We start from the raw sequence: 14,621 nt of genomic DNA, 5'->3' as shown, positions 1-14,621 counted from the left end.
GTGTGGTATGACTTTAGGGTTTTACGTCGGGCCCTAGACGACGGCTACTTTGGCCAACCGGACAACGAAGAAGTTGTGACCAAAGAGAATGATTTTATTTCTTGCGCATCCGTATGTAGAATGACGTAATACTCAGTGAGTCAGGTCGCTACAGTACTCCCCCGCCAGTGGTGAGGTCGGGAGGAGCGAAGCACGATAAACAAGAAACAAGAAAGAGAAAGGAAAGCGCAGCATGTACAAGGCGGAAAGGCAAAAATATAATAATATGATACATATGTACAGGCGAGAGTGCTGCGTGTATGAAATTTGTTTGTGACGTGGCAACGAAGGCCGAAACAAAATCAAAAACAGTGCAGAAAGCGGAAATGAGAGATGCATGACAGATGCGGGTTAACATGTCAGAGGTGTGTTAACGTGACAGAGGTGGAGAGCATGTCAGAGGCAGAAAGAAAGAAAAGAGGAAATGTATGCGTGACAGAGGAGTGTTATCGTGTCAGAGGCAGAAAGAAAGGAAATGTACGCGTGACAGAGGAGTATGATCATGTCAGAGGCGGCTGCATGTTGCAGGCTTGGCGGGATACCAGCAGGAGCGCTGCACTGATGCGAGGCATGCCGAGTGAGGCGGGGACAGATGGAGGCGAGCGCAGCTCCATGGGGTCCGGTGCCGGGCGTGTGCCTGCGTGCGTGCACAGTGAGTGAGCTGGTACGACGGGTGGAGGTGGCCAATTTCCAGCTTGAGGCCAGGACGAAGACGACTGGACGATGTGCCGTGGCAGGATAGCGGGGTATCCAGGTGGGCCGGGAGGGTGGCAGGGGCCACAGCAGCTCCGAGGCGGATCCAGTGACGAGTGGTGGTGAGGCTCAAGTTTTACGTCAACAGCCGGCGATTGACGGGTTCCCGAGAGTTGAGGCGAGCAGGAAACTGCGGCGGGCCGAGCTCGGGGATGGCATGCTCAAAACTCCGAAGAGCGCAGCGTCAGGGGTCACCAATTATGGGTTTTACGTCGGGCCCTAGACGACGGCTACTTTGGCCAACCGGACAACGAAGAAGTTGTGACCAAAGAGAATGATTTTATTTCTTGCGCATGCGTATGTAGAATGACGTAATACTCAGTGAGTCAGGTCGCTACATGACTCTGTCGCAGTCTGTGATGCCGTACTGTACTGCAGACGCGTGCTCAACCCCGTTGGAAATAGTGCCCACCCTCTTGACCAGGGAACGCACAAACCCTGCAGTCCTTCCCCAGACGCGCAAAAAAAAGACCTCTTCCACTAATCCCGATATAACAGATTCTTGACTGATTTTTGCCGCGAAAGCGAAAAAATGTTCTCAAATTTGAGAACTGTCCTAAATTGGTTCTGAGAGATGGAAGCCGTTTTACATGGCCTACGTCGTTTTACTTTGCACCACCTCGTTTTATTTCACACCATGTATTCTTGACGGGACGCTCTTTCGGCAGATATATTTTTAGTGAAGTTTCGTAGAGGAGACGTATATCGAAAATGTTGTGAACGAAGCTGAAATTGGCATTTTTATGCACCTAATTTCAAGCCGAATTATCACCAGAGCATGCAGCGTTTTCGGCCAGCACGAAGGCGGCAACATATAGAGGTAAGCAATACCTATCACTTACAAGACAAATCTGATCTGTTCACGAGCTCCAAATACCTAAAATTCAGAACTTGCTGTGCTTGCTTGGCCCTATCTACATGTATGTTAAATAGAGTATCACACACATTTGGCAAGTACAATGCACAACATTATAATACCGTCTTCTAAGCTGTAGTCTTCACTGGTTTACAGTTTTGGATATGTAGAGTAAAGCCTCATTCACACTTCGCTTTGCGTAAGGGAAACACGTCACAATGGCCGTTTGCGGCGAGAAAGTTGACTTGATCTTGAGTTGAGTTACTTTTTTGGTCCATCGCGCGACCTTCGCCTGTGCGCATTGCGTTCATGAAATGAAGTATGAATCAGTCTTGAATGTGCCAGTCCATTGCTCAGTTTTACCATGTTCTTGCTTAAGTCTGTTGTGATTTATCTTGAATCCGTAGACATTTCGCCGTATTGGTACCATCCGCTCCATAAAAAATGCTGGTTCTTGTAATGGCATGCACCATAAAATGACATCTGTTCTATAACCGTAATCATCTGCCCGCCATATCTTCTACATTTAGTGAGATGTTGCCTAGCGCTGCTGCACTGTATGCATGCAGTTGTAGTTCCCACCGCCTTGATGCTGGCGGCGTATTCAACATGCCATGTATGCATTGTATGCACGCCTATGGATTCGTCCTTTTCTCGTATAAGTGTACACTCAAGATTGTTCTGTCTAATTGAGTGATCTAGACTTGTTCTCACTTTGCCTTTGGCCACCAATATTCTTATATGCGAATCGTTCATCAGAGTATAACTTCATTTTCAGGCTCTCTGGTGTGTACATTCTTTCTTGCTGTCCAGGGTTGCTGCACTGTATAATTGTAATCATCGCTGACTGGCTGTTGGCAGAGTATTTGATGCGTGCACGTGTATGGATCCGTTCCTTCCTCATGTAAGTGCGCCAGCATTTGTGATATGAAGTTGAGTGATATAGAACTCGTCTCAAATATAACACCATTTGCCAATCAGCGGCCGTTCTAAGCGGGATATATTCAGCGATATATCCCGCTCAGTTCACATGGGTCACTTCGAGAATAAGGAAACTTTAAGCCTAGTTCACATTCGACGTAACGCTGACGGTATGGGACGTAAGGGCCTGTTGGGACGGCCGGGGTGAGCTGTAAAATCTTGTACGATTCGTAAGACACAACATGTAGTATGACACGACATGTGGCAGCTATTGCAATTTTCAAGAAGTGACACGAAATCTCATCTTCCTAAAATTTGAATCAGTTGTGCTAGCCATTCGGCGAGTTATCATGGGAAGCGTAGTGTTGACCGTGTTTGAAATGTTAAAAAACCTAAGTGTGCTGTTGTGCGTATCGGGAGGGGTCAGCGCACGACACATCCCCTGTTCACACTCGAATGCAGTTGTTTTGTACGCTTGCGTCCCCGTCTACGGTCTGAAAAGTTCAACTGATCCAACTCTTCCCCTCGCTTCCCAATCTGTAGGGTAGAACGCTTGCGTTCCTGTTCCTGGTGTTCACATTGGACGCTGTCTGTCGGCGTCATAACCGTTCCGTCGGTTCCCGTCAATCCTTACGTCGCGTCCCGTTGCGCCCCTTCGAATGTGAGCTAAGCTTTCGTGTTGGTCACGCTCTGTATTTAGGAAAGTACCATGCAAATGGATTATACCATTCGCACTCTGTGTATACCGAATCCCCCAATTGTCCCTCGTCCTAACACACTCTCGAAAATATTCGCCGTATACCCCTCATACTCATGGTATAATCCGTACCTAATATATAATCAGTATCATCTGCTGTTTATTTTCCATTGCAGGTTAACGTCTCAATCAAGCATCGTCATCAAAACTTTGCGTAGAAGAGTGTTGTCAGCGGTGTCGGTCATCCTCTGGGATCCTCTTTCTGTTATTACTGAAGCTCAATTCCCAATACATGAACTGCTTTCCACAATGCGCAACATGCAACACCTGCGATGAGCTGCAATCGCGACAGACGATTCACAATCTGTTTTGTGTCTGCGGCATCTAAGTGCAGTGCGTAGTACCCTCACGTGCACCCAGCCTAGTGAACTGCACTCCATTTGTGTACAACGCGCTTGGCAAGAGTTATGCTTTTGCCAACTTCTGGGACAGTGGCCCTACAACTGCTTGCGACAGTGCGCGACAGGCATTTCCTCGCCGCAAGTGTTACATCGCAGAAAGTGATACATGTAATTGTGAATTGTAAATACTTTTAATCCAATTCAACTTTTAGTATGTGCTTCTCTTTGTTGAACAGCAATGGGTAACCAACTCTTCTCCTGTCCATTCATTCTCCTGCTCGTGTTTGTATGGTGGTTGTATACTGTATACCCATTGAATGATAAATGTACTACAGTATCAGGTTTTGTGTGGTGATATATTCACGTCCAAATATGTTCAATTTTCACTTGAGCACACAAGGGTTAGAAGCTTAGAAACACTATACATATATTCTTTAGGGTGTTCTCCATTGATATATAGACCCTTTGCGCAATAAGCGAGAGGGGTCGAGACGGGGCATGCTGTGCGCGCGCTCCACACTTGGCATGCAACCAGCATGCATGGTTTGCTGCAGGACGTGATCAAGTTTCCTGTGACAGGCTAGGTTTTCACGGTCCCGACGCGATGTTCATGTATGTACTCCCCAGCCTTTTTTCATTTGAAGTTTTTTTAGTTCTGAAGGAAGAAGTTCCGAAATGCTTTCCAAGGACTGCTGTTGGGTTCTTGTTTGCAGCAACCGTCATCCCTTGTCTAAGAAACCCACTTGTTTTTCCAGGCGTTCCCTAGTGATGCTGGCATTCCACTCTCTTGAATCCTGGCTATCTGGCGAGAAGGGCAGCAGTTCGCTGCGACATCGTTCACAGTCACGGTTTTGCTCGGAACACTTTGTCGATGACGACAGTCACTTTCATCGTTTTGCGAAGACGCGGAACGTCCTGCCAAGAGACTCTGGAGCTTGAGAGAAAGGCATGACCCATCCCTGTCTTCGCTATTCAAGGAAGATCGACTGCTTGCTGGCGCTGCTCGAGCTGCTGATGTTGAAGTGCAGAGAGACGCAGCCTCATCGCTCAGGCGTGCGGAGAAGGCCATCTGAGTTCGAGCTGTGGCTGTGTGCACGATATGACAGACTTTCACGTTATGCACATAGCCACCAAAGTAAAACTCATGGACACTATCCACGGGCTTCTTCACTAGTACTACTCCATCAGCTCCCTCTTCACTGTCGTCGGCGACTTGCCCCTGCGTTGGAGATGAACAAGCCTGGTGTGGCACTCACTCTGGGAAACAGAGGTTCATCACTCATCGAGTCATCCACTGGGACGCATGAAATGTTGGGCACGACGACTGTACACTCGAGGAAGTGGTGCCCTTCTTAGTTCTAGGAGCATCAGGGTTCTGCATAGAGAAGTGTTCTCTACATCGACAGAGGAGAGAAGGTAGAGAAAATAAAAATAAATTTCAATCTACAGTAATCCGAAATATCCACTGACTGCGGAAAACTTACCGCTCCAACAACTCCTTCTTTTTCCAGACAGATACGCACCCTCATTCAGCAGAAAACTGTTCAGTTCCTTCACAGGCCAATCTTCATTTGACAGTTCGTCCACGGGTGCCACAGCCATCGATGGCAAACCACTCGACACTCTCTCCTCCATCTCCAAAATGGAAAAATACAGTGTTTCACCATGCTCAACAACGGATACTCTGCACAAAAATCGAAGAGGATGCCCCGTCTCGGATCACGTGACCGTTATTGTGCAAAGGGTCTATTGAAAGATCTCACCTGTTCAAGACGTCCATGTCGACTTTGAGGCCGACTTTCGTATCGATGTCGGCTATTTTCTAGCACTTAGAAAAATGATCCCTACCACCCGGGACGCATTCTATCGCGTTGTTTGCATTCTCCTGGCGGCAGGGCATTGCCAAACTGATAACCTTTCATATGAAATAATTCAAGGGATGTGGAAGAAGCCTTCACTGCTCGACCAGGCCGATAACCCTATTTCATACATACCCCAAAACTAGACAAATTCGAAATTTCTCAAGCTTGAGAACGTTTCCCGGCAAAAAAACCCTCGAAATCTGTTATATCGGGATTGGTCGTTTGGGAAAGGACTGCTGCGTTTTGATGGGTCTGTACGACTCCTGGCTCTTGACCTTTGGTCGGTGTACGAGATGCACGAACAGTTTTCGTAGGGTGAGTACTTTTTCATGTAGCACTGAATGCGGCAAGTAGGACTCGCCCATCCGCCCCTCCCCACCTGAAGCGTCGAGGAGGTAGGGGCGCTCTGGCGGGATTTTACGGTAGTGCAGGACTTCAGGTCGTCTGGTAAATAATTCGAAACAAGAGCCGATTTACTTGAAAAGGACAGAAAGCCAGACATAGATCTATAGCGATTGATACTCATGTTATGAGTTGTTGAGCCGCGAATAGTTCGGGTAGACCGGTACAGATGGGAAAGAGGGACTGAAAGCAAACAGCCGGCTTAATACAGTAACAGTAGAAAATGAATACAAGGAACAAAAATACTGATCGATATTGGAAAGAGGAAACATTGAGGTGGTGAAGAAGTGGCGTGATATTAGCTTGGGGTGATGCGCCACAAGCAACTCAAACAGCGCGCCGGTGGAGTGAGGCTAGCTTGTTTCTATTTTTAGCGGATATAAACGAAAGGTATACAGGGAGAGCATATTCTAGATCAGGCTGAATAACACCGACAACGAAAGTATGGCGGGCAAACAGGTTCATCTGGCGGAAAGATCGGCGCAGTACACCGATCTTCCGCGAGGCTTTCCGGACGACATTGTTAATGTGTTGGTCAAAGGACAGCTTATTGTCAACAACGACTCCTAGGCATCTGGTGCTTTCCACTTCCCCTAGCGTAACATTTGACAAGGTGATTTGCAGTTGTTGCCTTTGTTGTTGTTGCTGACTCCCTGTGGCACGTTTGGGATGGATTTGCATGACAACGGTTTTGTCGGTATTTATCTGCATGCCAAGGGAGCCAAGGTGGTTGTTTAGTATCTCCAGTGCCGATGACAACTTGGCTTCGGAACGCGCCTTCGACGGATCACTAGAGTAGACTGTCTTGTCATCTGCGAACATCAGTAATTTTGAACCCGCTGTCTCCGCAAGCCGGGGAAGGTCCCTCAGGTAGACATTAAAAAGGGTAGGGCCTAAAATACTTCCCTGAGGAACTCCTCGAGACACTGCAAGACCTGAAGACTGGCTGGCTTGCGTGACGACACGCTGAGATCTCCCGGCGAGGTACGACGCAAACCAACGCAGGGCGCTTGCATGAACACCCATGCCATGGCATGGAGCCCAACGATCTACCATGGTTTACAGCTACAGAAGTCGTGCACTGCCGACTACCGTACTTATAGTTCTAATTAATAAACACAAAGTCATTTTTATCACTCCCTTACTGGTCTTAGTATAGTATTGACTCCCATAGATTTTTTGCCATACCTAAGCAGTCAAATGTTCCTGCATATTTCACTCCTTAGGGCTATAATATTGACCGCTTACATTTTGACTCCTTTTTAGCGAATGAACACAGGCTTTATTATTATTATTATTATTATTATAGACAACACCTCATGGCATGAGAAGAAAATCAGCCAGTACGGGGGATGTGGGTGTTAACCAACCATGGTGAATAAAAGAAGAAAAGTAATGGTCAAGACGGAGAAGCATGGGAGGGACAGGTGATGGTGAATCTAGTGAGCAGATTTAAATGCGTCCAGGGTACTGGCATTGCGCGTAGTAGCGGGCAGCGCAAGCCAAGCAGCTAGTCGTGATAAATCTAATATTGACTTCGTACTTGGGTACTTGGTCAGTATAGGAAATAAAAGACCTCGGCTTCGCCTCGGTCTTTTACTCGGCTTTTATTTCCTATATTGACCTCGTACTCAGTCATTATTACAATATTAGAGTCATGACTGTTACTTATTTATGTTAGTGTGTATCGACTGTGTTGCCTGTTATCATGGTTATGAATATGATTGTGGAGTGCAGTGAGTGGTGTTGCCGTGTGGAATCATGGTGTTGGCGTGATGTCTGATGATGACAGTGATGTTTGCTATGACTACATCATAGTACAGTGACGTGTAGTAGTATGCATATGGCGTATGGTACCGGGTATGACTGCATGGTATGAGTATGAAGCATTGAAGGTGACTGGGTGATGACAGATACAAGTACAGTCTACAGACAGTCAGTGATGAGTGTGACTGTGTACTGTGTACAGTGTGAGGAGTCGAGTGTGTAGCATGCAGCTTGCACGTATGCTAGCATGCTGCACGAGTAGTATCGAGTGGCTTGTGGCTCAATGTAGCTGAACCATCGGACCTTATTTGTCAGCTTGGATCACGTGATCCATCCAGCTGCCGCGTGCGGCAAACAGCCCAAATAGCGCTAACTCTGGCCTGCGAGCGTTTGCTGCGACTAGCGCGCTAGCGCTCGTGACATACACAAACGCGCTAGCCAGAATGCTTTGACTTTGATGGCTTTCAGCTTCTATTTTTTGAAAAGTAGCGCGCTCAGACCAGCTCGCTCACTCTTTTTCTCTTCCATTTTTTAGGGCAATTGTTTTGTTTGATAGACGAAGCTTAGGGTCTCTTTGGGTTTGCAACCCTTACCCTCCTGGAAAAAATCATAGTTGCTAGACTGCGACACTTCAGACCAGGTACTATTAGAGCCGCTAATGGACGACGAGCTATTTTCCGCTATCCGGAGCTCAAGCATTTGAGCCGCTAAATGGACGAGACTCCTGCGGCAAAGGATGCAGAGAATGAGGAGAAAACACTCGTATGGAGCAGGGAGTAGGTATTGTACTACTTCCTGGTATGGAGCACTGAGAAGCGGTAAGTCTTAGGGCAATTCTTAGCCAGTAATTACTTTCTCGCCATAATTATGTTCTCGTTTTTCGTGTCTTCTGTAATGCCAGTACACTAGCAGTACGACTACACTGTAGGCGAGAGTCCATAAGCCAGAGTGTGCAGCTCTCCATCTATGCAGCATAAACAAATTAATGACAAATTTCCTTTGCCTAAGGGCTGGGTTCCACTGCCGCTCCGCCGCACATCATCCACGGCATGAAACGTCATCATTACGAGCTGGTCCAGCGAGGCCGCGGCTCATCACCAGCTTTCGCTTCGCTGCTTGATACAAAAAAACGCAAGCTGCGGTCACGGCTTGCATTGTTTCCCGCACTCAATTGTTTTATTTGGGGGAATTTTAATTCGTTGCACAGGCCAGAACACGAGGATTTTTTTGGATTTCACGCGCGCGCAGGCAGGCTAAATGTCATCAAAAAACATCGAGCACGATCGCGGTACCGTGAATGGCGAGTGTCACTGGAACCACGCCGCTCTGCTGCATGCAGCCAAGTACCGTGGAGCAGCGGAGCTGCGGAGCCGCAGTGGAACCCGGCCCTAACCAAACTTATAGCAATTTGAAAATGTTTGACAATTTTTCATAAAAAAACTTGACAACATTGTTCTTCTGTAGAGTGCCGCTGGCAACTCCATCGATGAACTCCATCAATGAGCGCAGGGATAAAGTTTAGAAACCCTTCGAGCGAGAACGTGTTTTCAAAAAGGAAGCACAAAATATAGTATGGCCCCATCAAAGCCACTCGCTGACTACTTACCAGTAAAATGGGGTTGGACGGTTGTCAGATTAGCTGACATGTTTTCTGCCAACACAACCATAAGCAGTTGTCAACTCTCAAGACTAAAAGAGCTTGCGAAGAAAGTGAGAAACCTTGGCTATGAAAGCACATGAAGCGTCAGAACATAATCGAGCAAACTTGGACCTAGATTACCAGTGTCTGCTCCAGAGCCAGGTCAGTGGCCCTGTTTGTGAGTACTTGGACCTTTTGGAAAAAGAACACTGGGTTACCTGCGACCCGGTCGGAAGTCCTGTCGAGTACTATACTTTTTTATACTTCGAGGGTATACCGCCACTGACAGGCTGCATACAATAGGTTCAAGCTAAAGTACCTATCACCATGGTAATTACCTGGAAATTCGGTGTGTTTTCTACGTTTTGTTAAACAAGCAGCAATGTGCCACAGAAATTACCATGGTGATAGAGTAGATGACCGTGTGAAGCGGTGTGAGATGCAGCAAAGGTGAGCCTATTATTGCGAGTCTATACCCTAAACAATAAACTTTGCCGTGGGATGATTCTCTTTGGGCTGCACACTCTGGTTAATGTACTCTTGGTGGCAGCATTCTGGTGCCAAAGATGATACTTTTTCAGAAAAATAAGCACTAGAGAAATGGAGTGGGAGTAACCTGAATTATTCTATTAGCAGAGCTGCAATGCTTGGGATATGAGATTATTCCCGTAGCTATGCAAAAGACGCTATTCAGTTGTACTTTAGTAGCATCTGGCGCTAGCCAGTATCCACACCGCTGTAATTCGGTGCGTGTCACGGTGCCTGGTAGGGTGGTTCACGTGGCATGCCATGGTTGGTGCAGTATCCCGTATGTGTCCCGTACCGTAATTCGAGTATGCGGTGCGCACCGTAGCATAGATGTATCTGGAGCGCTGTACGAGCTAAGATGTCGGGGCAAATATGGGGACATTCACAACATGCAATGTGAATATGCACGTCAGTTTCGTTTTAAGAAGTGGGTTTGACGGAGTAAGAAAAGGCCCCAGCTTTAGCTGCTGCATGCTAGCCCAGTGGGTACCAATCTCCTGCCATCGGCCGAGTGCTGATGGAACGGAGTAGAAGAAAAAGAAAGAAGAATATTGCGTTCAAGAATACAATTTCGGTAAGGGATATACAGTAAAACCTGTAACTAAAGACCACCGTCACTAGCGACCAGCCTGGTACTACCGGCCACTTCGCCAGGCACGGAAGGTTTCACATTCAAAATGCACTGTGACCAGCGACTACTTTCTGAACGCGACCAGCGACCGCCTTTTCCTGTCCCAAACACAATTTTTGACCCGTAACTAGCGACCGCGATGTAGGAAATCAAATGTTGCTCGAAGCTCCTTCTTGAAATTTTACTGATTTTCCATGGTCCTGAAAAGAATCTTTCGATACTACAGCTGAACAAATGAATGCAGGTAATTTGGGCTGTGGAGTCGGTGTGGACTGCACTACACCTGTCAAAATTTCAAGCGCTGTCAAGAAAAAACATGATAGGAAACGTCTTGGAGAGCGCATCGAAAGCGCTCTCTGATCGATGTTTCTACTCGGAGGAGAAACGAAGACTGGGCGGCTCTGTCACCCCAGTCATACAGACGGATCGACGATGGCATTAAGGAATCCAGAAACAAAGCAGCACCACAAGGTCCTGATGCTGAAGGATCGCGTTCAAGCAATCGAGAAGTCACAACAAGGACAGTCGGTATGATTGATCGCATGAACAAATTTGAAGCCCAGCGCGAAACGAAACTTCCCCAGGGAACGTTTGACTCCTGGCTTCAGAAGTAGCAGCTGAATTTGAAGTCTGCAAAAAATTAATCTTCTCTCTCTCTCTCTCTCTCTCTCTCTCTCTCTCTCTCTCTCTCTCTCTCTCTCTCTCTCTCTCTCTCTCTCTCTCTCTCTCTCTCTCTGTCTCTCTCTGTCTCTCTCTGTCTCTCTGTCTCTCTCTCTCTCTCTCTCTCTCTCTCTCTCTCTCTCTCTCTCTCTCTCTCTCTCTCTCTCTCTCTCTCTCTCTCTCTCTCTCTCTCTCTCTCTCTCTCTCTCTCTCTCTCTCTCTCTCTCTCTCTCTCTCTCTCTCTCTCTCTCTCTCTCTCTCTCTCTCTCTGTCTCTCTCTCCATCTCTCCGTCTTTCTGACATTGCGCAAGTCCTGGGGAATTGTATTAGCTGCATTTTGACATACATATCATATAATGGGATCCACATATGGTCACGTGGTGCAAACCTCTAACTAAAGACCACCTGCTACTAAAGACCGCTTTTGCTGGCACCAAGGGGTGGTCAGTAGTCACAGGTTTTACTGTACCGGTAAGTCGATAGCTAACTAAAATAATTAGCCGTATGGTTTAGAAATAGTGGTGGCGACTCTGGATGGCAGTCGTGAGTCCGTCAAGTGTCAAGTCGACGGAATAGCGCGAGCTCCAGTGTGGGGAGCAAACCCATTCCTAGGTTAGCAGCCCCCCCCCCCCCCCACCTCACAACAGAGCAACCGAGTTTTGGATTAAGCTGGGAGTGCCGATTCGAGCAACTGGTATGATGGCTCTGCTTGGAGCCACTAGATGGCTTGAGCTGAGCCGGCAAATGACTCCGCTTGGAGCCGTCAAATGACTCCGCATGGAGCCACTGAATGACTTCGCATGGAGCCGCCGAATGACTCTGCATGGAGCCGCCGAATGACCCCGCATGGAGCCGCCGAATGACCCCGCATGGAGCCGCAAATTGACTCCGCATGGAGCCGCCAATGACTCCGCATGGAGCCGCCAATGACTCCGCTTGGAGCCGCCAATGACTCCGCATGGAGCCGCCAATGACTCCGCATGGAGCCGCCAATGACTCCACATGAAGCCGCCAATGACTCCGCATGGAGCCGCCAATGACTCTGAGTAGAGCCGCCAATGACTCTGAGTAGAGCCTCCAAATGCTAAATATATTGGTATGCATAACCAGTTGAGAGCATATATTCCATAAATCGGCACTCCCGGAGCGGATCACAAAGTGCAGCTACCCGTGCAATCTGTAAGCGGTGCAAGCTAGGTAAAGACTGTCAGAACTTGATATCATGGGCTGAGGCCATTGCCGCAGCCACCCATACTTTGGCTGCAGGTGGCGTCCGAATGTTACTCGGGCAGACATCGCTTTCCACCTTCCGGCCTCTCTGAATATCGAGTCCCGCAGCTGATTCGAAACGGGTGGCCGGTGTGCAACGCCAGGCCAAAGCCACAACTGATGAGCAATATCCTCGCAGTTGCTGTAAATGCCCATCGATTGGCATTTGCAGCTGATGCCGCTAGTTTTCCCAGGTGTTGCGGGCTGCCACAATTGCAAACAACCCTTTGCGATTGCTGCTCTGCTTGATTGACTGTCCATCGCCCTATCCCCGGTCGCAATTGTACGAGCACCGGCCAAGTGCACCACTTGCATCAGTGAATACCAGCAAGTCGGGGGACGGCGTCCATTTAGGGTGTAGGAAGAAGGACCGGCCGTTCCGCTAATCCAGGAGCTCAGGCCATCAGCGAAGATCTTTGAGGCACTCTTTGGAGAGCTTGATCAGGTAACACGGCTGCCGGTACCAGTTGGCAAGTGACCACAATCTGCAATTTGCATCCAGGGGCTATCACTCTTGTAGCAAACGGGAGCTTTCCCAGAAGAGACTCGAGTTGACATTGGGTAGTTGAAGCTGTGTGAAGAGTGGCCCGAAGGAGATCACGAAGCTCGGCAAGTTCGTCCATAGGCATACTGATGTTAGCGCGGCGGGTGTCCAGGATGACGCCGATAAACATTAGGACGTGGGCTGGACCCTCCACTTTTGCTGACGCCAGAGAAAACACCGAGGTATGTAAACGCGCGGCGCCGAGTAGCGAGTTACTGGCGAGCTAACACAGGTCCAGAGCATGCATTGAGGAAGCACTTTTACTGACGCCAGAGAAACACCGAGGTATGTAAACGCGCGGCGCCGAGTAGCGAGTTGCTGGCGAGCTAACACAAGTTCAGAGCATGCATGGAGACAGAAACGTTAGTCGAGGTTCTCCCCGTAATGGGATGATGCCAATAACGTCAGGACTTGAGCTGAACCCTCCACTTTTGCTGCGGCCAGAGAAACATCGAAGTATGTAAACGCTCGGAGCAGAATAGCGAATTGCTGGCAAGCTAACACAAGTCCAGAGCATGCACTGAGGAAGTAACGTTAGTTGAGGTATTCCCCGTAATGCAACAGGCGTGTGAGTGCGAACTGCCAGCACATAATCCATTCACTGGCGGATGCGACAGAGTTCCATATAGCTGGACTGGAGCGTAATACAGTCTGAAGGGCAGGGCACTCTCATAAAAGTATTGATCCTGCCAGCGGATCGACAAGGACCAATCCTCCGGGCGGACGGGAATTCGGCAGAATGCACTTTTAACATTGAGCTTAGCAAGATACACCGGGGCGAGCACAATTGTGGAGGAAATTGTTTGGGAACGCATGTTCCGCAAGTTGCATGCTCGAAAGTCGAAAACAGCAATGACATGCAAGAGACATTGTACAGGATCTTGGAGGGTGCATGACCATGTGACTCGCGCATGCGTGCAGGTCGGGCCAGCTCGCTGGGCTGCCTGCTAACTTGCGTTAGCATGCTAACGCTCATTATGGTTTAGACCGCATTATTGTAATGGTCGCGGTTTGATTTCAAAAGACCATAGAACGTGTCGTACTATCGGTCGAAAGTTTAGGGGTGTGGTACTAATGGGCTGGGAATGTAAGGATCGGGTAGATTGCAGTGTTTTAATGGTCGTAGTTGTTGTATAAATAGAATGCTGAGATAATTAGAAGAGGACTATGAGGAAGAGCAAAACGACAGGGGTGACAGTGTTTTAAAGCTCTGAGCAGACGGCGTCGGCAGGAGTGCCTACACAGAGAGTAGAAGAAGGGAGAAGAGAGGTCCCGCCGCCTCGAGAGTCGCCGTGCTTGCGAAAGGCTATGCCAACAGCAAGAAACGACGGAGCAAATATCCCGTCGTTTGGAGACTCACCGCCTTCGTGACAAAACGCGTTGACAGCTAGAGACCGCTGCACAGGCATCCATTCAGCAGGAGAAAATACATGCTCTCATGCTCGAACTTGTTCGGTGTGCGGGGCCATCATCATGTTACGCACCAGCCTGGCCCTATTCCGTTGATGTTCCGTACCATTCTGGCAAAGACTGCTGGCCACATGTTGAAACGGGGCTTGAAAAAAATGAAATAAGCTAGTACCAAAGCGTAATCTATTATTATATTTACTTTTACTTGGTAGAATGTACCTGTCTGAGAGTTTGAGTTTTGA

At 48.2% G+C, this 14,621-nt stretch overlaps 1 long non-coding RNA gene across 1 annotated transcript; it reads left to right on the top strand.

Moving 5' to 3' along the window:
• The first annotated feature begins 1,269 nt into the window (after positions 1-1,269).
• On the top strand, positions 1,270-3,493 carry LOC135827308 (uncharacterized). Its single transcript, XR_010555382.1, has 3 exons — positions 1,270-1,612; positions 2,462-2,552; positions 3,443-3,493. It is a non-coding gene; the product is annotated as an uncharacterized LOC135827308 (long non-coding RNA).
• The last annotated feature ends 11,128 nt before the right edge of the window (positions 3,494-14,621 follow it).

This window comes from Sycon ciliatum, chromosome 11, assembly GCF_964019385.1.
Source record: "Sycon ciliatum chromosome 11, ocSycCili1.1, whole genome shotgun sequence".
Lineage (NCBI taxonomy): Eukaryota > Metazoa > Porifera > Calcarea > Leucosolenida > Sycettidae > Sycon > Sycon ciliatum.
Note: the sequence above shows the minus strand (reverse complement) of the source record. Positions and strands in the feature narration are given on the sequence as shown.